The sequence below is a fragment of the Lates calcarifer genome, linkage group LG21 (genome assembly GCF_001640805.2).
Source record: "Lates calcarifer isolate ASB-BC8 linkage group LG21, TLL_Latcal_v3, whole genome shotgun sequence".
Lineage (NCBI taxonomy): Eukaryota > Metazoa > Chordata > Actinopteri > Centropomidae > Lates > Lates calcarifer.
In genome coordinates this window covers 11,121,179-11,144,830 of record NC_066853.1, presented here as the reverse complement: position 1 = coordinate 11,144,830, position 23,652 = coordinate 11,121,179, and the positions used below count along the sequence as shown (strand labels likewise).

Below are 23,652 nucleotides of genomic sequence, written 5' to 3'. Positions count from 1 at the left end.
CTGACTAGTCGCAACGGCTGTAACAGAGGAAAAGAAAGAAGAGCAGAAGAGACAAGGGAGGGGGAGTGGGGTGGGTGTTGCTGGGAGAACAGGCTTGGAGTGTGATGGCTGTCTCTCTTTGGGTGTCATCCCCTTTAATCACTAAAGTAGAGCTCTGAAGAGGCACACTGCTGTTTCAGCCAGCAGAGGAAGGACTTGATTCATGTTTTGTGGTTTTGATTTTTATGCTGTTTACAAAGTATACAGGGAAATCATCCCTGTTTGAAGACATGACAAGTGATGCCCTCAGGCTCTGTGCTGGGCATGTGTCCCACACCATGTATTAGAGTAATAGCAGGTGTTTTCACATGTCCTGCTGTATTGAGGGCGCTTAGTTGACGTCACAGCCTGTAACAGCAGGAAAGGTACCACTGGCATATAGATATATTTACTATTGTTAGCAACCAGTCTCTTGTTAAATCCCATGGGCACATAATGTAATACAGTAATATAAGACAAACTTTCATGGAGATCCAACAGATAATCATCTCCACAGTTCATGGATCTAAACAATTGAAAGGATAATGGTGATCTGTGAATCTGCAGGTGAAGAAACCCTTGTTTTGATTAAACCTGTTAAAATTTCAGAACCTATAGAGTTTGCAAGGCTTAAATTGATCCAATTTTTAGAATATTTTGTGAACTGAGGGCAAAAATATGAGGACAAAACTAATGGAAAGAGGATCATTTCTGGGTCCATGTGACCCTTTGTGAGCATGAGTATATAAAACCGAACCTTGAGGAGTAGATGTTGGAACTACGAAGAAAACAGCTGCCTCCAGTGACCCTGGGCATACTAGAAGGGGGAACATGAGCATGATGGTGAAATCACTGAGTGGCCTGGGGGGAAATCACTGGGTGGTCCGGTGTGTGTTCAATGGTCTGGGATTGGCCCTACCCTGGAGTGTGGAGGCAAAGATGATGGAGATGGAGATGGCCACAGTTGGAAAACAAATGAAAGGCATATTCTTCTCATGTCAGATTACTCAGAAATAGCTGTGCAAACCAACCACAAGCACAGTATCTGAAAGTGCCTCTAATAGGGCTTTTAATACTGTTTGTTCTTTTTGCTTCTGGAATCCTGTTGAGGAAAAAACATGTTGTGCTATGTGGACTACTGGGAAAATATATTTCACCAACTATTTGGTTGGTGTGTGTCTTTGTAGTATGGTGTAAGATATCAAATCTTACACTAACGACATGCCTCCTAAACCTCCCAATTTCACCCTCTTACTGTTGGTAACTGGCTGGGTGTAACAAACAGCACGAAGTGCTGCCTTCAGCAGGCTTGTCAATTGTTTAATTTTTTATCACCATTCCTAAATACATTTTAGTCCACGAACACCACCTACCTCAGCTTTAGATAGGCCTGTCTAATTCCAGTTTTTTCTATCCACCAGTTTTAAAATTCAGTGAACATCCCTTCTGCACATCTGTTATCACTTGTTCATCAAATTCATCATTCATGGCTGGTACCATGTTATTGATCTCATTCTGTCAGCCTCTGTCAGTAGTCTGTTTGACTGTGGATATTAAACACAACTACAACATACTTGACTGAATCGGCGGGGTGCCTTTAAGAGATGTTAAGAAGTGTTTGTAGTGTAAAATGAAACATTCATTAAGTCTGTGTTGTGTTTTATCCGTTACTCCAACACTAATTTCCTGGTCCATGGTTTGCCCGTACAAATTTCCTGGCCCATAGCTCTCATTGATATTCCAGGTGCATCAATAAAACGGTGTTAGTTACAAGTAGACAAAATAGGAAATGAGCTCAGAAAATCTACTGTTTGATTTCTGTTTGTGTGACATAGGCACCAACATGCATTATGCCAACTTCAGAGCTGCAGATCACGGGCTTCTCTTGTGATTTCAGACTTCATTTTGAAGGAGGTAAATCAATTACTGCCAGACAATACGCAATTGAGATGATCAAATTATCAGGGAGGCTGAGGGAGGATGGGAGTCGTGAAGGGTTACGTGGGATAAAAAGAGATACATGAGAGGGTGAAATAGGAATCCTAGGAAGGGAAGCAGGTGATGTTCTAAAGTAGGAAGGGATCCAGGTAGACAGAAAGAGACTGCAACAAGATCATGAGGATCAGTGTTTTCCTTGCTTGATGATCAGTCTGAACTGGCATTTCATTTTACCTCATTCATTCAACCTGAAGTTATGTTTGTGTTAGTTTCTTGTTGCAAGGAGGTGTTATTTTGTTTGGAAGCAGTCACTGTGTATCTGTCCCTATAGCATCTCTATATCACACAGAATCTGCAGTAGCACTTGAAAGGAGCTGTTAAGTGTTTGTCACATTAATCAAAGAAACATGTTGAGACTTATTTCCAGGGAACCCTGGCTATTGCCCAAGGCCTAAGATGCTGACCATGAACTGCACTGTCCCCAGCTAGAGTCTGACTCAGAATCTTTGTTATTTCTCTCTCTCCCTCCTTTCTGTCATGTCTTTACTGGTGTTATCTAATAAATACAGGAAGTACGCACAAAAAACCTTATTTCTGTAAGGCAGCCTCTAACAATTTGTACAGCTGCTTCAGTGTCATCAGTCTCATGTTTTTAATGAATGTAGCTTGATAGTTAACTAACTATGTAGGAAGATGACATCCCCATTCTTAAAGTCATCTCCTAAGCTCTCATACTGCTCCCAAACAATTGTTAATGAGCATAGCTCCAGACCTATTTGAATCACTGAACAAATCTGAGATGCTGGCAGTTGTTCAGAGGTCAGGCACCAGGCTAATGTTCTTCTCCTACATTGTCTGCAAGATAATCCTGAAATGACAAAACTCATTTTGTCGCGTTGTTTTACCTGGTATCGAGTCTAAAAATCTTAAAACAAGCACAAAACACTGGCGATGGAGTGAGATTATTTAATCTATTCTTCAATATCTGAAATTAGAATATTCTGAAATCATGTCTTCTTTTGTGTTTTTTTTTTTTTATTGAATTGCTGTAGGTCTGCTTTAGGTGTGCACTCTGCAGCTATATACTATGGAATAGGGAGAATCATATGGACTTCATATGTAGGCAAGGTACTCAATATACTGAGTAACCTGCCTAAAATTTACTTACTTATACAGAGTGCTGGGATTTATTGTACAATTAAGTACAGAATTTGCAGATCACAGATCAATAAGTTTGGATCTTCCAGTCTGTGTACTTGTAACATCACACAGAGAGGAACAAGCTCTTTTTCTCAACTTTCCATCAAATCTAAAGATCTCAAAGTCACAAGGGGGTCAAACCTGTTAACAGCCTGAATCAAACAGATTCTCCTGTCACTTGTGAACTCATGACCATAGTGAATCAAAGGCATGGATATATGATCATCAGTGGAACAAAACAACAGATGCATAATAGCACTTAGGAACACATTTTCATTAACACACTTCATCAACGCTATTGATTTTAGCTAAGATTAGGTCATAAAATTTAAGCCTGCAGGTTCAAATCATAATTAAGATGATGGTTTGTGGTGGTAAGAAGACAATTTTACCAAAAAGATAAGGTTCATGAAAATTTAATGAAATGAAATGAATAGATGAAATATTGCACCCTAAAGCCTCTATGATATTGTCTTTCTTCACAGTGATCAATGATTTCTCTGCAGTGTTTGAAGAAAATAGAGGAAATATTTGATTTAACACTTTATATGCCAGCTTGTTCTTGGCTTAAAAAAAAAAAAACATACAGGTTTTTTTCATTGTACTGTTCTTTTTATTTTTTATATATATGATTTTAGACAGATAATAATAGGTTGTATATACACCTGAGCTCTGTGAATTACACATTAGGTAGGGTGTTGATATGCTTAGAAGTATGAAATTATTAGTTTCTGGCAAGCATTTGGGCACTGCTTTGTCCTTGAGCTGCCATGTGTGCATGTTGTGTGTGTGTGTGTTTGTGTGCGTGTGCAATCATGATGGTGTTGATTTTAATTACAACCTTAAGGTCAAGCAAATGCAAGGGCCTTTTTGACATTAAAACTTTTTTTTATGTATTAATTAATTAAACTCAGAATTCACTGCAGCCACTGGTTCACACTAGTATGCGTCTGTCAAGGCCCTTCCTCAATGTCAGCTTGTCTTCATGGTCAAACATCTCATCAAAGTAGTTCCTATTAGTGTGTGTTGTTGTCTGTGTGTGTCAGGCTGTGGCTGGCTGTGATAAAGGAGTAGGTCGGGAAAGAAACAGACTGCAAAACAAAACTGGAAGCACCTGGAGACTTGAATACGAGACAGACTTGGATCAATAGAAGGGATGGATACTTTATGAAGCGCTGAGGGCACATGGCTCATAATAATCACAGGAGTGTGTAAATTAGCTTATGGCACACAAAGATGCTAATGAATCACTGCTCATGAGAGGAGAGATGAGGCTGGGAGGGAGCAGGGAGGAAGATAATGAAATATATTCACCATGGCAATTGAGATGAACTCCATTCACATCTGAAATATTTTTATCATCCTGTGCATATTTGACTATAAATAAACAGTCTCACAAAATAATATTTTCTAATTTCCTGGATGTTCATAGTAAAGAACACAATTCGCTTATAGCTGGCACCTCTCATAGACTGATATAAACTAATCCCTTTAGTGTTTTGTGGTATGTTCTAGGTCACAAAATGGCAAATGATACACAATTGACATCAGTAAAATGTGAAATAAAATATACTTTAATAGAGTTAATACAGCTCTAAATGGAGTGATATGTCACCTTGTTCTCATGGCAGAGTGGTAGTGATGGTGAATGACATGCTGAATTCCATGACAACTGTCTGATTTGGAAGAATGAAATTTGATGCATGTAAGATACCCATAATATCTCTTACCGGCACAATGAAATTTGTGTTTAGTCCTTTGTGTGTTTTGTCCCTGGGGGGATTTCAGAAATACAATACATAGTCCTATAGGTCAAAAACATTTCAGAAGTAAAGGACAGTTAAAAAATCTGTCACGATAAACCTTAAACTGACATGACATTTTGATAGGAGAAAGGCTGTCATTCCATTTCTAAGAGGACCTTCATGTATAGAATATAGGTTTTCATTTCATTTTCTGATTTATGAAAATACGATTGGTTTTGTGCGGTGGCTGTAACTCAGCTGTCCATGTTCTTGTCTCATTGATGGATATAAAGAGTGGAATTTGAATCTTGTTGAATGCTGAAATATGCATTACACAGTTTTTTTCCCCACAAATCACTGGAATATCAGTTGCCAGCAGTAATGTCATCATCAGGATTTCCTGAGGATACACATTCCTCCAGTGGTAGTGCTGTGTGCCGTGCCGCATTCATGGAATCTGTGGTAAATTATGCATATACCTGTGTACCCTCAGGGAAGAATATTGTACTCCAGGTCATACATTATAAATGAACATGAACAACTGTAGGATACTTGAACACCTGGCATCCTCAGGTAAGGTTAAAACCCAACAGGATTCAAAGTCATGTTGCTTTCGTAATTCAGGCCACCCAGGGGATAGAGGCAAGGACACACCAGCAGTGTAGGTGCCTGCCTTTGCTGTTGCTTACTATCGCTCACAGGCTCCCTGGATTGAATAAGTCTTTCTGAAATCCTTCCCTTCTGGCAGAACAGTACACCTCAGGCCTACCTCATCAGTTTCTTGAATGTCCGTTGCATTGCATCAGTTAGAGCTTTGTGAGAAACCTCCTAATTCATCTTCAGCACTGACATATCTGGATGTTTTTTTTAGGGCTCCCCATTGGCTGGTACCTGTCCATGATGTTTCATTACCAAATCTGTTTTACTTTTTTTTCTCTTGTAAATGTTGTCAAGTTTAAGGTCAATATTGTCTTCTTAAGTCTCACCCTAGGGTCATAGTGAACAAATGGGGCATCACTGTTGGCCACGAGAAAGAGAGTGAGAAACAGTGGGAGAGAGTGTGTGTGCAGCTGCTCGTTGGTGTGTCTAGTGCAGAACTGATTTAAGGCCCCAGGCCACAGGAAGAAGGCTACTCTACACTCTAGGCACGTCCCTGAAACCAGCAGCAGAGGAAGCACTATTGCCATTCAGCAGCGGCGACTACAGACGCCTAAATGAGTCTGTTCTGTCCTGCAATGCCCAACGTGGCAGTCTGCCACTTACTCAACTTCTCTAGCTCCTAATATGCCCTCCCCCTCCTGCTGCTACTTCTCTATTCTCTCTTCCAGTTCATCCTTTTTTTCCTCTCTGCCTCTTTCATTCAGTCTCACTCACATCTCTATCTTCAATATTACTGTCTTTCTCTCCCCCACACTCCTGCATTCCTTGTCTCATCATGCATTTTTATCTCTCTGTCACCTTATCTTTACATTCGCAGTCTACCATATCCAGCTACTGGGCTCTGATTGGTTACTGTCCTTTTACTGCAAGGTCCGAGCCAGAGATGCCAACCTCGTGTGATCAGAAACTTACAAAGCCTGCAGATGTGTAGCCTGACAAACCATACAGCAGTGACAGGTATAAGCGTTAGACATGTTAGCAGGGAGGGTCTTTTGGTTGTGCTATTTGCTTAACACTGTGTTGCTCACACATGCACAATTCTCTCATAATCAGGGCTTGATTGTTTTTGAAAAGGTTTTTGTGTATTTATTAGGAAATGTCAAGTTAATTCTGATTTCAGCCCATTAAAATCATCCCCACTGTTGCATGACTGTGTCTTAAAAAGTTCATACTTGTCAATCACAATAGCTGCCACTGACTGGTCAGTTATAGAACGACACAAACCATATGAAACCAAATGAAAATGTAGTACTTAAAAATGTGTATGGTATAATCTACACAGACTAGTTTCTAGTCTAACCCAATTTCCTTTAGACCATCTGAAAATCCATTTTTTGTCTGTCACCCACTTTCCATTTGTTGTCTGTTGGCTTTTTATAGCTTTTTTATTCCTTACCTTTCCATGATCTCCCTTTGTTTTACTCTCTGCACTTTTTCTGTCCCTTGCAGATGTGGATGTGACAATTTTTAGCTAAAGGAATTTTTTTCTGTGTTGGTTTTCAACAAAAATACTCAAAATTGTCAGTGAAAATGATAACAAAATGGTTTTGCAGCTAGATTAATAAACAATAGAGGGATTACTGCTTTGTTTTGATTAAATCTGTTTGCGTGCCTGCATATAATATTTAATGTCCACTAACTTCCATGTGGTTTGGTAGAGAAAATGGTGAGGATTTGTTTCCTCATGCTTGCATATTTGTGGTGTCACTGTACGTAACTTTTCACCTAATGTCCCTTTGCCACCTGGGGGTTGATGGAGGAGGAGCGGGGTGGGTTAGTATCAGGGACGGTATGATGACAGCTCGTGAATTCTAAAAGCTTTATCGGTCCCCTGCAGCCTGCCTAGGCAGCTCACTGCTGCCTCTCATCTCTCCTGTGTGTTGCATTGAATATGGCTCTCCAATTGGGGTCACGGCACAGACTGATAGGAAGCTATATTCCTTCATAACTGGAGGCAGAGCTACAGAGTTCAGCATTAAGAACAGCAGCAGAGAGATGGCAGGTCTGAACACAAGCTGACTGACAGACCAAGACGCCCTCAGATATAAACATTAGAAAACAGGAAATGCAGGGGTGAGATGCTTCATTTTTCAATTTTTCTCCTTTAAATTCAATCTACGATGTGCAAGTTTTATAGAAATGCCCTCCAGTGGACAAAACTCTCTCACTAATGAGCGTACACAGAAGATAAGCAATCCCCTCTTCTGTTTTGGCATTTGTGGCCTCAGTTTCAGCTCCGCATAGTATTTATACCCAGCTGTGTGAGACCTTTTCTCGAGCCGACCTCAAGATCCATTTAGTAGCTGTTCTTGAGATTTCAATCATATTGTATGATCTTTATCAGTAGAATGACTTTACTGAGCGTCTTTTGTCAACTTCTGTTCACCAAAGTCAAAACAAGTCTAAAACCAATTAAGACTGCAATTAATTATTATTCTCATTAACAATTAATCTGATGATCTACTTGTTTGTTCTATAAAATATCAGAAAATAGTGAAAAACCCAAGTAGTACAGTCCCAAACCCAAAGATTATTCATTTACAGCCAGAGAACAAAAATAAAATCAGCACATTTTCACAACTGAGATGCTGAAACTAGGGAATGTTTGGCATTTTTTTCTCTAAAAATTTCTTATAATAATAATAATAATTGTAGAATAATTTTCCATCAATCAGCTAATTGGACTAATTGTCTAATCGTCTCACCATCAAAACAACATAATCTAGTGTAGAAACAAACAAACAAAAAAAAGATTGTCCTGATTGTTCTTCCTCTGAAATATTCCTTTTCACAAACACTGGATTAATCAGTGCTGTGGACTGATGGTTTGTTCCATCAGTTTGCATCAAATGTCTGATCTGCTTTGAATCAAAAATATGAAGTCAAGTGTGGTATAGTAAAGATGAGACTGTTAGACTGTTAGCTCTCATAGAGAGCTAAATAGCAATAAGTATGTGTTATTTTCTTATCTTAGCAAACTGTCACACAAAATCAGCATTTACTGTTAATTCAGCATTGGATAGTTATGTGACAGAGTGGACACACTGTGATGATGATGTGCAGCTCTTAAACTCAAATTGCTAACATCTCAACTCTAATTTTGGAATTAGTGGTAATGTATGTCCGTCAGATGCAACATATTAGATTCCCTGAGAAGACATTAAAAGCTCCTACTACATGAGTGAGTCCTAAATGTCTCTGTTTGTTTTTTTTTTGGTTTGGTTTTTTTTTTTAGATTTTTTCAACTTGTAGTTCCAGTAATGGCAAATATATTGCGTACAGAAAGTGTGTTGGAGTGGTGGGTTGTTATACTGCTCTGTAAAGGGCAAATAAATCAAAACCTTCCTCACCCATCACCTCAGCTGCAGCAGCTCTTAGCAGCTGTCTTGCTCCTTCTCCCCTGTTCGTCCCTTTTTCCCAGATTACCTATAGGGATTGATGGCTATGCCAAAGCAAAAACAGAAAAATCCATAATGCTCTCCTGCCCTTTCCATATTACATTGATTTTATGGTGAAATATCAATCTGCATATGTCATGTACTGTTCCAGCACTTAAAATACTACAACACATGTTAAGAAGTAAATCAACATAAAGCTGCTTTAGGACAGCATTTTATCAAGTTGCTTTAGGAGACCTTTTTTTTTCCCTCTCTCTTTTGCAAAGGCAATCAAGGAGGAAAGTCAAATGAAAAATCCATCCAGTCCCAGCTCTGATGGATTATATTCATAAAGTAAAAGTAAAATTTATGAGTACACTTTAATTTGCGTGTACTTATAGTACACACATGTATACAAGCATAAACAGTACAAGCACACATACGGCAGAGTATACACACACAAGCTCATTAACTTAGTCAGTGCTGTGTTGACAGCTATGAAAAATAACACACATAAGAATCAGCTCTCTCTTTATGTTTTTAACAGATAATTTGGAAATGTTTTTAATTATCACTGGAAGTAATTAGTAACATGCCATATATGATATGCCCTACACCAGCACAATCCTCCCATGACAACAGCACTTTAGTGGCAGTGTTGACTCCCAGCAGGACCCTGCATCCACAACCCCAGATCTCCGTCAAATTGAACATCACTCAATTACTACATCATTAAATCATGGGCTTGCCCTGAACTTGTTTTTTATCTGTTTTCAAAATCTATAAATTCATAAACTGCAGAGATAAATAGAATAGGTTACATTCATTATGTTTTACATTCCCTTCTCAAGTGAGCTTTGCAACTGCACTAACAGTGTGACAAAAACAATACTCATCGTAAAACCGAAGCAGCTGAATGGAATTCAGCCACCACTGATTTTATTAATTACACCCGTGCCTTTCCCACTTTGACCATTAACTTGGTTGTGCAACTCACTAAGCAAACATTATGTAAGCTCCTGTCATAAGATTTGTGTTTGTAATGTTCAACAAAGAGTTAACAGGTGGTATTTAAACAGACATGAATATTGTCTATGTGCAAAACACTATATCTATTTGCTATTTTTACAATTACAACAACCCAAATTTCTGTTAAGGATGTTTGAAAGTTGAAGCCTAAGGCTAATCCTTTCTCTGCGCAGATGGTCCAAAATACATGAGAACAGTTTCATAAGGTCTTTTCATAATGTAGCTTTTGCAGTGTTGTGGTTGTGTATATATTAAAATGTGCCTTGCAGCTAGTCAGGGCTTTTTTTTTTTTTTTTTTAAAAACAAAAAAAAAAACAGTACCAGTAGCAGAATAACAGCGTAATTGCTTATTTCTCCACCATACATATGCACATATTGTGGTGTAGCTATTTGCAGATATGCTCTGCACCCAGAATAATCAGTGAATTAATAGTCAATGGGAATTTTCAAATCATGTTGTTTAAAACAAATTGCCAGAAAACTCAGCAGCATATGTCTGGCATTTCTACTGTGTACATTTGTTAGAATATGATCCTCTTTATTGCATTTCTACAACTTTAAAATCCCAATCAGTGTCTACATGATGTGACGTAGATTCACATTATGACATTGAAGAGCAACAGAACAATTCATTTGATGTGTTGAGGCTGTACTTCAGACTTGCCGTGCAGTGTCACTGCTCAAAAGATGTAAAAGTTATAGTGCTTCTTTAATGATATAGGCAGGCAGTACAGTAGGGATTTTAGTCCTTTGGGGCAGTGTTTGACAGGGAAATAGAATCTGTACCTTTGGCTTGTACACAGCTGCCTGAAGCTTTAAGGCAGAGAGAAGAATAGAAAGTGAAAAGGAAGGAGAAAGAGGTAGGGAAATGAGGTGGAGAGGAAAGCAGGCAGAAGGAACATTCAGCAACAATATCCTTTCTGCTGAAACTTTACATTTGTCAGCACTTCAAAAGTTTTCCCATCATTATTTATCCCACAACCCCTCCAAGAACTTCAAATATTCATTTGATCTAACCTTTTATTCTGTGCCTACTGTAAATTGTCTCAAGCTGGGTACATAAATTCTTTAAAACGTATTGGAAGTAATTACAGACAAGTGGATTTCTCGACAGAATAAAACAAATGCTTTGAATTGATTCATCTCAGTAAATGTACTTGAGCCACTGGAGGACGTTCAGGACAAATCTAAGTAAAGCAGCAGTGCTAGCAGTATCTCTGTTTTCCTGTTACCATTACAAAGAAGCTGTATTAATCTGTTATACAGTCTGTCGACAGAGGAGTCAGCCAAATATAATGAGATCAAAACTGCAAAAGGCAAACCACCAGAACTAAACCGTTGTTTATTGACAATATAATAGCATGTGGTTTGCCTAGATGGCCAAATGTGAGACTTGAATGGTAATGAAAGTGTGTTTTGTCTGCTGCAATCAAGTTTGCGCAAGAATTATTTATTAATTGCTCTGCATTCCTAAAGTACATATTTTATGTAACCAGTTTCTTAGATTTATTAATTATAACATCTGTCAAATTATTCAGATAGTACAAGTTTTTTTGTTTGCACAAAAATGAAACATTGGAAGGTAAACGTGTGAACAGCTTCTCTGAACAACAGTAGGATGGGCTGAAAAGGTAACTGTTATAGGGAGGGATGATTGATCATCAAAATATGGAGATCACACTCTCAGCCAGTCTCTCCTAGAAAGACATTCTTAGTGTTTACACTGGGTTGTTCCCACGAAAAGTGTCAGAAATAGATATGTAAAGAATGAAAAAAAGAGAGCTTGAGAGAGAAGTTCAAACACTGCTCTCTCTCTCACCTCCACACACCTGGCTAGTCATGGTGTGAAGTGGGTGTCCATATTGGATTGTTACTTACAGAAAGTTTCAGAAATTGCTGGATGCAGCTCCCTTCAGGCCTAACAGTACAAAGGTGGTGGTGGTTGGGGGGAGTTAAGAAATTGTTCGACCATCTGACGTAATTTTTATTGAGGCATGCCAATGTCTTTGGTGTCCTCAGTTTGCGATCCATGAAACAAGAAGACAGGTTGTGTAATGTGATGTTGTCTGTAAAATAGTTTTTTTGATATTACCACTGGATGGTCCCAATGTCTGAAAGTTTCAAGTTGTACAACTTAAATATTTGTAAAAGTCCAACCTTTGTTAAATCTTTGACCATCAAACTGAGAGTAGATTTAGCTGATGTGATGATGGTTAGAAGAATCTGGTCATGAATCAAGAAATTCCACTTAGCAAAGTCATGTGTATATGTGCACACTTGTGTGGTTGCACAAACATATATTTGTAGTTCATGTGTAACACAGCAGGTTCTGCATGTGCATCTGCTGTGACATAGGCAGGTGATTTCACCATGGTGCTAAATGATTAGGTTGATCTCTGGGGAGAAGTTTAATTCTCCTCTGAGTAAGGATGCCATTAAAATGCAATGACATGAGATTAATGCTCTTCTTGTAAGTGACATTTACTTTCTCATTCACCGTGGAAATTGTCTTGCAATATTGTGTCCTAGGCCTTGTTTTGAATGCTGATGAGTTTCAGAAGTACACACAGTGACAGTATGAAAAATGTTGGATGTGCTATATAAAGAGGAAGGGTATCTAGCTGAGTAAGGGACAAATAGTAAAACAAGACCATCAGCAAAACAGGATGGTGAACTTTGAAACTGTGGTTTACAGTGCAGATTCCAAACTTACAGTATGTTGTATAAATGGCTGTTCTCAGCATTAGTAATAGGAGTGCAGAGGCTGATAACTGAGCAGAGATATGATTTATAATTCAATACCATTGTTCTGAGGTTACTCTCAGGATAGTAGGCAGGACAAACCTTTATACCTTTATGCATCTTTTGATTTCCTGTATGCTCCCACAAGGGGATCTATAACAATCGAATGAGTTTATGTCTGAGGTTACTAAAATGCTGCACAGTGTGAAATTGATTACGCTTCTTGATATGTCTATGTAAAATCATTCATCCATTTATGTGTTGTCTGACTCAAATTTGTCATCTCTTTTTTTCTTTTCCTCCTACAGTGTCCACACACAGCAGCGCAGCGTGCAGAGCCCAAACTGTGTGTCTGTGTATATAAATATATATATTATATATATATTTATATATACACTCACTTGTGTGAGAGCCAGAGGCACATACTATATGTGTATGTGAGATGAGGAGAAGCTAAGTGGCTACCACGACCACCCAGATCAGACAGCCTCCTGTGCTGCAAGATGGATTAGAGCCCCACACCTCAGGAGATCAAAGGTAGGAGAAGATGTTTGGTAATCAGCCGCCACTCACCTGCCCTGTTCAGTGATGGTATAGAGAGAGTGAAGAAGAGAGTGAAGCAGAGAGGAAATAATGAATGACAATAAGTTTAGGCTAAGGTCTAGCTGCCGTCTGGGTGCTGTAGGCTTGGACACTGAGGCCTGTCTTGCCCACAAATATCACTATTTGTTGAACATGTACAAGAGGGACAAATGGAAGTAAACACTGTTAATTATCCTTACAGATATCAAACTATCTACTGCAGAGATGATATTAAAAAGAAAAGAATCCTAAAAGTTAAACCTCCTAAAATGTTAAATAAACAAATAAATAAGACCTAACCTAATACTGTATGTCATGATGAGACTGATGGAAATGCACATGAAATGATGCTTATGATATTATATACAACATAGGCCACTGTATGTTGTATGTTTTGCTGCATACATAAGAACATGGCATATTAGGTTTGAATATTTCACTAAAACATGAGGTTCTAATACAATACTATATCATCACACAAACAAAACAGTGGTACAAACAGAGAAAATTTAGTCTTGACGCTGTTGTACTGTAGATTGTGGAAAATGTAGACGTTACCTAGGGGGTATATCTAAGTTCAAGAGGTTAATTTGAGTGGAAAAATACCAGCAATCTAAAACATGGCTGGTAAACATCAGGATAGACCTCTGAATTGCCACCCACATCTCCAGTTTTGTCAGCATTTCCAAAAGGTCTGGTGTTGCTCTCGTGAGTTGGAGAAACAACCGAGCCAGGGAAAACACGCGCTTGTTCTGATTAGTATGCTGTGTTGCTCTCCCTATCTATAAATAAAAACACTAGTGAAGGCGACAAGTCTCAACAATTTCTCTGGGAGTTGTTGAAAGTAATTCTGGAAAATGCAGGAAAAAGCTAACTGACTTAGAAGCAGATGAGGCAGATTTAGAAAAAAAAAAGGATGTAACGAAAAGGTGAATTAATTTGACATCACAAAATGGCCCGTTGAACATACTTAACATTGCAGGTTCTTGATATACTTAACTATAACATCATAATAGCTTCCAGGGTCAAGTTTTCCTTTAATCTGCTTGAGACATACATTACTGCTACAGTAATGATTGTGGTCACTCTAATTAAAGGGCTAAAAAGATATTTTCTGCTGGGCCAAATTAGTTCTATGTCCCTAGTTTGAAAAAAAGAATTAGATAAAACAGACACATCACTGACTGCGACCTCACAGTGACACACTTGTTCTTTTTTGTGGCTGCTGCGATACATAAAAAAGGAAAAGTGGACTTTTTTGTCATCATCACAAAATGTTTTTACAGCACTTACTTGTGACAACAAAAGCTGCTTATTGGACCATAATTCAGCACTGTTTGCGTGAAAGGGGATTATTTTATTGAGATTTCTCCAGCTGAGAGGTTTTTGCCCATCCATGTAAAATAGATCCATAAAAAATGCATTTTCTCTATTTTTTACTCCTAAGTGGGCTCAACAAGCCTCATGGATGAACTTTTACCTACCAGTTACCTTGTCCCATTTTCTAACCAACAATTTTGAGATGACTAATTTTTAGCAGAAATTTCCCATGCTTTTTACAGAAGGACATATCCTGACAGCCAGTCATTTTGAGTGTCAATCATGACACATTTTGCAAAATGCTCCTCTTTGGCCCCTCTTGTGCACTATAGTTTAGAGGGAGAGCTTACATAATGCTAAAGGTTCTCAACAATGGGGATAGACTCATTTGTAGACATAATAAAACTTTTTTCATCAATCAACAAACTCATCAAGTGCTTTAATTTTTAAGACACTAGGAAATCCATTAAGTCTTAATCATTTTTATAATTGTATACCTTATTTATATATCAGTAAATATTGTGTGTCTGCATATCAAGCTAACGTCTATGCAGTTTTAAAAGGTACTTGTGTTGAGACTTAAATGAATAGTAAGAATTTGCAGAAACATTTGAGTGGAACATTAGAACCTTGCTTCAGGTATTTGTTTTGTTTTATTAACCTTGCCACAGCTATTTCAGTTTTTCTTCCAGGATTTGTGCTGTAGGCATGTGGTTGGTTGTGGTTCAAACAATCTGACCCAGACTATCGTCAGAAAGAAAACTAAATTCCAGATGACTATATTCCACTGATATGAATGTAACCCTGTATCCTACAGCATAAAAACAGGCAGAAAACTTCAGCACTCCTCTCGGGGCCACCTTTCCATTCTCTCTGTGACCTCCCTTACAAGTATTTGTTGATTTCTGACTAAAACAGCTCACAAAAGCTGCAGAAATAGTGTATTTTTAGATAAAAGTGCCAGACTGGACCCCTATAGCAAATGACTGAGTGTGACAGAGTTGTTTTTTTAGTTCTATTTATTTAGAGGACAGGATACATTGTCATCTGGAAGCTTCCCTCCAACTTCCACCTGCTGTGCTCTGTTGAGACAAAAAACAGGGAGTGTCACAGGAGGCTTATAGGTGAATACCAGGAGGATCTGGATTTGCCCAAACCATCTACAATCGACTCAGGATGTTTTTATAGAATCAAACAGGGAGTTAGAAGTACAAGGTAGCCTACTTTTTCAGAGTGCAGATTTTTACTGTGAATTCTTCTCTTTTCCATGTCGTTACAGAATTCCCCTTTAAATCCATAGTAAACTAATTTGAAAGCTTACAGATTGCATGTGCAAGTGCTGGTCATACACCAGATAGACATGGTCAGTACAATGAATGATGGATAACATTCCTCCACCAGGAGCTTTTCAGTTATTGTGACAAAAGATATTTTTACACACACACACACACACACACACACACACTCGCACACTCTTCTGAAAGTAGACTGCTTATTTGGTGTATGTGACATTACAAACTCTTAAGTGTGCCAGCGACAGAAAAACCCAATTCATATTCATATGCAGAATAACACGCTTTTCATATTTTTTTAAGCCACATTCCCCCACAGGCAGCTCCAGTACACTGTGAATACAAATACCAGAACACACAGTATGCTGTAAAGACATTGAATTTCTCTAAGGCACCAGTGCCCTGTGAAATCTACTACTGACAGAATTTGACTTTTTACTGACTTTGGCTCAACGAAAGTGGTTTGAGGAGATGGTTTCAATTTCATTGCCCACATGTGCAATCTTGCATGAGATGCAAGTATTGAATATCACTTTGGTGCAGATGGTGTATTATAGCCCCACAGTGTGTGTCAACCACAGCTTTCAATATTGCCACTGGGTAAATCCTTCTGTTCAGCCTTACTGGAAATGTTGAACTGGTTCTGGTATATCAGGCTTATTGAAATTATCTTAGCTGCACTTTGTGTACTGCATCACTGATGATCTTGCCACTGCCTGTAGCAAATTCTTCTTTACCTGCTTAGCAGAAACACAGTGCATAGCCGATGATCTCAGTCCTGTCTTTATGTGCTTCGGTGTGTTTGCGTAGTGTGAGATGTACATATACACATGTGTTTAATGAACCGTTTGTATTTGTGTGTTAACTGAATTCATGAGTCTGCCTCAGTCTGCTTCTGTCTGTGTTGCCACTGGGCCACCTGCCTTATTCCTGTCTCTTTCCCCGGCTGCTCCTGAGAAGTAGAGATAAGGCCCACTGATGTTTGTCTGCTCCCTGGCAGATTACTGAGGCAGACAGGTACAAGGACTCTGGCAGACAACTACAGTATACTGGAGGCCAAAGGAGAACTTGCTTAGGATGCCTAAGCTGACCACAGCACCAACCCAGCCTGAATGCCATCTGGCCTCTTTATATCTGCTGTTGCTGCACAGCTAATTACTGTTCAAAGAGAAACACATGTGAGTCAATGTGGGCAATATCTGCAAATTACTTTGAACTAAGAACTTTAAATGTGGATAAGCAAACATAATCTCACTGATTTCCTTTGATTAATAATGACTGAAATGCAATCAGTTAACCATAATTGCATAAGTGATGAATGCAATTAAAGTCAGTCAGATTACCAGTGTGCCAGAGACATACTGGAAACAAATGAATATACTGGAAAAACTCTCCATCTTAACATGTTATTTTGTCCAGTAAGTTCCTTTGTATGAGATCTATAACCTTTTCTTTAGAACCAAAAAAGATAAGTAGGATGAAATTATTTAATGTTTTTCACAATCCACAATTTTGTTTATTCTTTCTTGAATCCAAATATTTACTTATAGAAAGTTCAGAGTAACCTTCTTATAAAGATTATTTTTTGTGGTTGCCAGTGCTGAAATGATGTGCTTTATTGCACATCATGTGTCTGTGTTGTGAAAGTCACAGTAGAAGCTGTAATTTTGCCACTAAAAACCACACTGGCCGCTTGTTTTTGTTGAAAAGTTGCTAATGGAATCTTGATGGGGTTTCTGATTGTGACGTTTTTCAATGATGAGAATGAATTGGGGTTCAGAAAATAAAGAAGTGGGTGTTTTATTCACATGTGCGTGGGTGATTAATCAGTAGAATCTTTCATAAGTGAGGACTTGAGGGAAAAATATAACTATCAAGTGTTGGGCCTTTTCTGCTTCTGTGAAAAACATTTCACAACCTTCTTCAACAGAAAATTACTATACCTCTTCATCCACAAAGATCAGGGTAGAGAAGGTAAGAAAGACAATATTGCTAAAATGGTGTTGTTGGGAGGCTTGGTGTGGGTGCTGAAGAGATCAGGGGTATCATCTGCATCATACCTTTGTGCCTCTGAACAATATAGAGGTGTATTTTCTTAAACACAAGAACAGAACCCATCTGCTTAAATGATCGTGGTTATATATATATATATATATATATATATATATATATATATATATATATGAAGGTTGATGTGCACCTGCAAATTGGTCATTAAAAGGAGAAATAATGTAGAACATGAGTTTAGTGAAAGTGAGAATAAAGAGAAGGGGTCAGAGTGGAAGGTAAAAGGGATTACAAATGGATCACAGGGATTTTAGAACTTCTGTTTCCTAAATAAGTATTACTTGTATATATTACAGACAAGGCTATTACCATGCTTAGTTCTGCTTATCAGACATTATGAGCTTATGTCATAACAAAGTGCCCAACTTCAGCTGTTTGTGTTATTTAAAACTGTAATGTTTTGCTTAGCTCTCTGCATCTCTCTCTAATATGGACGTATTTTTCCTCTTTGTGCCTGTTGTTTCTGTGTGATCGACCCGTGTTTGATCAGAGCTGTTTAAATAATTGTCTCAATATTTATGTGGCCAATTGTGAAGATGCCGTGCGATTGTGGCCCAACTGGCAGAATATAAATTGTTCTTGCTCCCCACATCATGTGGTAGACAGGTCCTTCCACATGTCTGACAACCCGACTAGAAAATAAAATTAGAGGAAAGGAGAGATGTACGAGCAGGAGCAGAGGACAAGGGATAATACATGATTCACATGCAGTAAGCCTTGGCTGTGTAGCACATCGGATATGCATGCAGGAGAAAGCGCAGAGGGGATCTAAGGGTTTAGAAAGAGTTAAGAGGCAGACTTTTACATGGTGAAGTACAGCTTATTAAGGGAGCTCAGACTGAATTAGACAGTGTAACAGCTACTGACTGACAGATTAACAGAATGACAAATGATTTATGTTAGAATACCTCTGATATATGTACATTTTAAACATTGTAACCACATACCGCACCATATTGTGAAATATACTCTGTGTGAAAATGCCTGGTTCATTGTGTGATAAAGTTACTGTAATTAATAGTAAACCATCTTAAATAGACATGAATAACATATGGGTGAAGGCTGAGAGATAAGATGAGATTTTTCCATCTATTTTTAGAAAAAAAAGAAAAAAAACTGAAAGGAATGTATGTGGCAAAATGTTTTAATTTAAGAAAGCTCTTTCCAAAGTGTGGTTGGTATTTTGTTACATTGTTTTTTTATTTTTATTTTACTACAGAAGAGTAGTAAAAACACCAGACGCTGCAGGTTACTCTCATTAGACTATGATGATAGAGGCTTTGCATAACATTCAGTCACACATACTACTTTACTTTTTGTTAAAAAGGACCAAACAGCATTTCTTCAAGATCTCACCTTTGGCTATTGCACTGTATATCCTGCTGTGCAGGCCGCAAACATGCAGCAGTGATTTTTGTCAGCATTATTAAGTGCTGTTGGGCTTTATCGGGGCACAGCAGTGCATAATTGGAAAATCCAAACCCATGAAACATAACCTCCATAAGGTCTTCTTTGCCACTTGCATCACTGTTATTTATGAATGTGCACTGTAATTTCTACTATCTAGTCTTGGGAAGTATATAAAAGATTCACTGTTAAACTCTGTGGCACAAATCTACTGTCATAATTCACCGGTTTTGTTAGTTTTCCTCAGGTCGTATTTCTGTAAGTCGAGTCAATGGCCATGTCCAGCTTTACTGTGGACTACCATACTGCCTGTTGAATGGCAGTGAATATCCTCTACAGGTACTCTGTGTGGGATCACAAACAGATAGGGAGAGATGGAGGACTTTCAAGGACAGGTAAAATAAGAGATAAAGAAGAAAGGAAGAACCAACTGAGAGTAAAATTAAAGACCGTAGGTGTAAGACCGAGCAGAAAAGAATATGTGATAATAAGGGGTAGACAGAGGGGTTCTGAGAAAGAGAGAAGAGGAGACTGTCAGAAGATTTAGCAAGAGGAACTGAGGCAGCAAGAGAGACATGATACTTCAGATATTAGTAACAGTGTTAGAGGTATAGAAGGAGCTCGAAGAGTGAGTGAAATGGGCAAAGTCACCGCAGCATCTCCAGATACGATCAGAGCGAGAATGAAGGGCAGTGGCGGGTAGAGAGGCTAGATGCGACAGCTGGCTCCAGTGGTGTGTGGTGAGGGGTGGTATTGTTTCATCCTTTGTAGATGCTCTCCAATCCCATTTACAAATTGGAAGGACCACCAGTCACAGTCACATAGAAACTGGCTGCTGTCACTGGGTAAGCTGGCTGATGGATGGGACCACTTTGCTTGACGGATCTAATGATAATGGGGCAGAAGAGGTCAGAGTTGGCTTATGACTGTCTGTTGGCATGAAGACAGTGGTTCTGACAGTACTCTGTCTAGTTGATAAAACCACTTTGTTCCATTTGATTCTACTGATAATTGACTGGTTAAGGCTGGTTAGAGGTATTAATGGATCCAAAAATTGGATACACATCCTGAGCTCAGACCTATTCTGGAAAGGGTGCACTGAGTACGCCTTGTATGCAATAATGCGTACTTAACACTGGGTTAAACTTATTCAATTTCTAGCCAAAAAATTATAGCCTTGCAAGAGAATACCATCTGTACTTGTCAGCAGCAAAACACATTACAAGAGAGGTGTGGGATTAGGAAATTGCTGCAGGTTAGTTTAATAATTATTTACCTAAATAAGACATTTTGGAAAAGTACTTTTTGAAGCAGTCTATTTTATACAATGAGACAATTGTGAACAGGGGATTTCAGTCAGCTGTGTTTGTTGCTGTAATGGGAATGAAGCACACACAGAGTAGCCAGGAACAGCTTAGTGCACACAGAGCAGCGAGAGGATTTGTCTTGCGACTTTGTTTCTGTCTGAGGATGCATACTGTTAAAGCTAGAGCTGATCTAGAGCTACACAACTGATTCCTCTGTTATTTGAGGGAAGAGGTGCTCCAAAGACCCTTAGTCTGCTGTGATGTGACACAGGATTGTCTGCTATTTCATGATGCTGGAGAATCGTACATGATTGAAAGTATGTGATAAAATCCTTGGACTGTAAGACAGTGCACAAATTTCATGGTGCACATACTTGGGGTCATGGTTACGTACGTTTTGGCCTGGGTGTAATTCTTAATATAAAATTAATGTTACTACATTGGCATACTGTCAAGAAAAAGTAAGCAACTGTCAACTCACCTGTAATGCCCTATCTTTATTGCAAATACAATAGAATTTATTGTCATTGCATTGAAAACAGTACAACAAAATTTAAGAGCTCTCCTAGAGTTGCTTTCATCACTCACATGCACATCTCACACATACACAGATAAAAGTGTTGGTAAAAAATTATATAAATAAATATAAATGAATATTCAAGTAAATGGTAAAAAATTTCATTCAGACAAATGCAGCATATTGTAAATCGACAGATAAGGTGAGATAAGGTTTTTTAACATGCAAGAAGCTTTGTTGAATTATTATTCTAATTTGACTGGGCATACGGAGCTAAAGAAAGTTGTGTACCAAAATGAATATCATGTACTTAACAGTTTGAGAGCCATTACACCCTCATTTAGGGTCTACTGAAAGTTTTACTCCTGTGGTTTTATAGGTGATTTTGCTTTTTAAGACTAAATGAAAAGATAATGCAAGTCTAATACTGTTGCACATTAATTTTACCTCCGGAAATCTGTCGACTCTTAATAATCACGGAGTCCATTTGTATTCAACCTTGTCACAGTCCATGCTGTAGAAAATAGAGAGCTGGGATGAATGAGCACAGCTCATGCGCCACATTTCCATTCTCGTTGGGCCTTTAGTTTTCACTGAGCTGTGAACGGCTCTCCCATGACAGCACAGGTAGAGAGCATCTGCGACTGGCGAAGAGACAATTTGCTGTTGAGTAACCCCGGTGTTTGCATGTGAGTGACGGGTCCTTATCAGAGCCCCCGCTGGCTGATCAAAGTTGAAAGGGGGTCAGACTGAATTAAAGACTGGCTAATTAAAATGTCCAGGGAACATGCCAACCCTCATTTCATTTATCTCCTCGAGCACAGTTGGGGAGAGAAAGAGAAAGGTGAGATGTGGGAGAAGCGAGGAAAAAGAATAAAGGTGTGGTAGTTGAACTGTATCTGATACTAGAGGATAGATTATTTAACAGTCTCTCTGTGCATTTGGTAACAATCAGAGATGCTCTGTTCTACGATATCTTTGTTTAAAAGTCCCACCTGTGTGTGAGTAGATGATTTTGGCAAGAGTTTGGTAGAAGTCTGTTCACCTGAAAGCAAATTGCCGTAGATGGATAGATCAAGGCCCAAGGCAAAACAGCAAAGCATGTAATGGGACATCCTTAAAAGGCCTGTTCTGTTTTCAGCCTACTCTCACTTTGTCTCTGTGGCATGGCCTTTTTCAAATCTCCCATTTTCACAGCCTGTTGGAGAACAGAGACTCCGGGGTTAGTGGTGTATGTTTGCATGCATGTGTCTGTGTGTGTTTGTTTGTGTAGGGCATTAAGGCTGTTTCTTGAGTGATACAAAGGTCACTCTAACATCTACTGTGTAGACAGCACCCTGTGGCTGGGGTTGTCTCTCAGGATGCAGTTGGAGTTTGGGGCTTTTTAGAACCATGATGCATTCACACACAAGTCTGAAAAAAATCTAAGCTAAAGGGTATTGCTGACTCTGTTAGAATGAGATATGAAATATCTCTGTGTTCTGAGACATATATCCTATTTTTGTCTTGGAAACAGTAATGTAAGAAAATTTTACACTTAATATTACAGTTTCCCTCATTTCATTGATTGAACTGTATTAAGCATGTTGAACAACCGTAAAATGCTGCTGGAAAATAGAAAATAACACTTGGTCAATAATGCCAGTGTGTCGAAGGTGTGAGAGCCTGTGCCATCAGCTTGTCCAATAATCTAAGTGTGTGTGTTCTTTCACACCAGAGTTTTTGTTGTGAAGGTGTCTGAAGCTGACTGACACTGAGAGCGAATCAGCCTAATGAGATGCCATGTTGCTCTGTAGAAATGATTACCTCAGGAGGAGAGGCATTAGATTGATGAGGGCAATCTTTACCTCCGTCCCTGAGATACACCAGCTCCTCCACCACCACCACACTGTTTAGACAGAGACAAGTCACTCCCTCTCAGCCCAAATGACCCATAACACTTCCCTGGAGAGTTAAAAAAAAAAAATGGGGGTTGGGGGGTATCTGAACCCTACCACCACAGCTTTAAGTGACAAAATCAATTTAAGTATTGTGCTGCATTTGTAAAAGTTCAATTTCTTAATGTCATCAGTCACAGTTTGCCTTTGCGCATGCTGATCACCATGGTAACCCGGTGTCACCCCAGACTACAATATCTGTATAGATCTTCTTTCTGTGAGCCCAGTTGTCTAAAATGTATTAAAAGAGCATTTTTCTGAAAATGAAAGCTGGGAATTTCAGATGTGCAATGAAGATGTGTCACACACCGACAATTAAGGGGTGTTTCTCTTCTAAAATTTTAATGCTGATTAATCGATAACTGAGGTTATTGATGCAATAAAGGATGATTGCTGAATGTTCCATTTGTTACTGTTTGGCCCAGCCCTCTGAGTGTGATTGCCTCTAAGGAGGCTCAGAGACCCATTAATCAGGACTTGGTTGATCGCTTCTCAGGTCAGCAGTGATCTGAGG

At 38.8% G+C, this 23,652-nt stretch overlaps 1 protein-coding gene across 1 annotated transcript in view; it reads left to right on the top strand.

The window, feature by feature from the left end:
- Positions 1-23,652, top strand: part of grik4 (glutamate receptor, ionotropic, kainate 4) — a 262,394-nt gene that overhangs the window by 56,323 nt on the left and 182,419 nt on the right. The window contains 1 exon segment of the mRNA XM_051065501.1: positions 13,018-13,246. The gene's annotated coding sequence lies outside the window, so the exon portion shown is untranslated.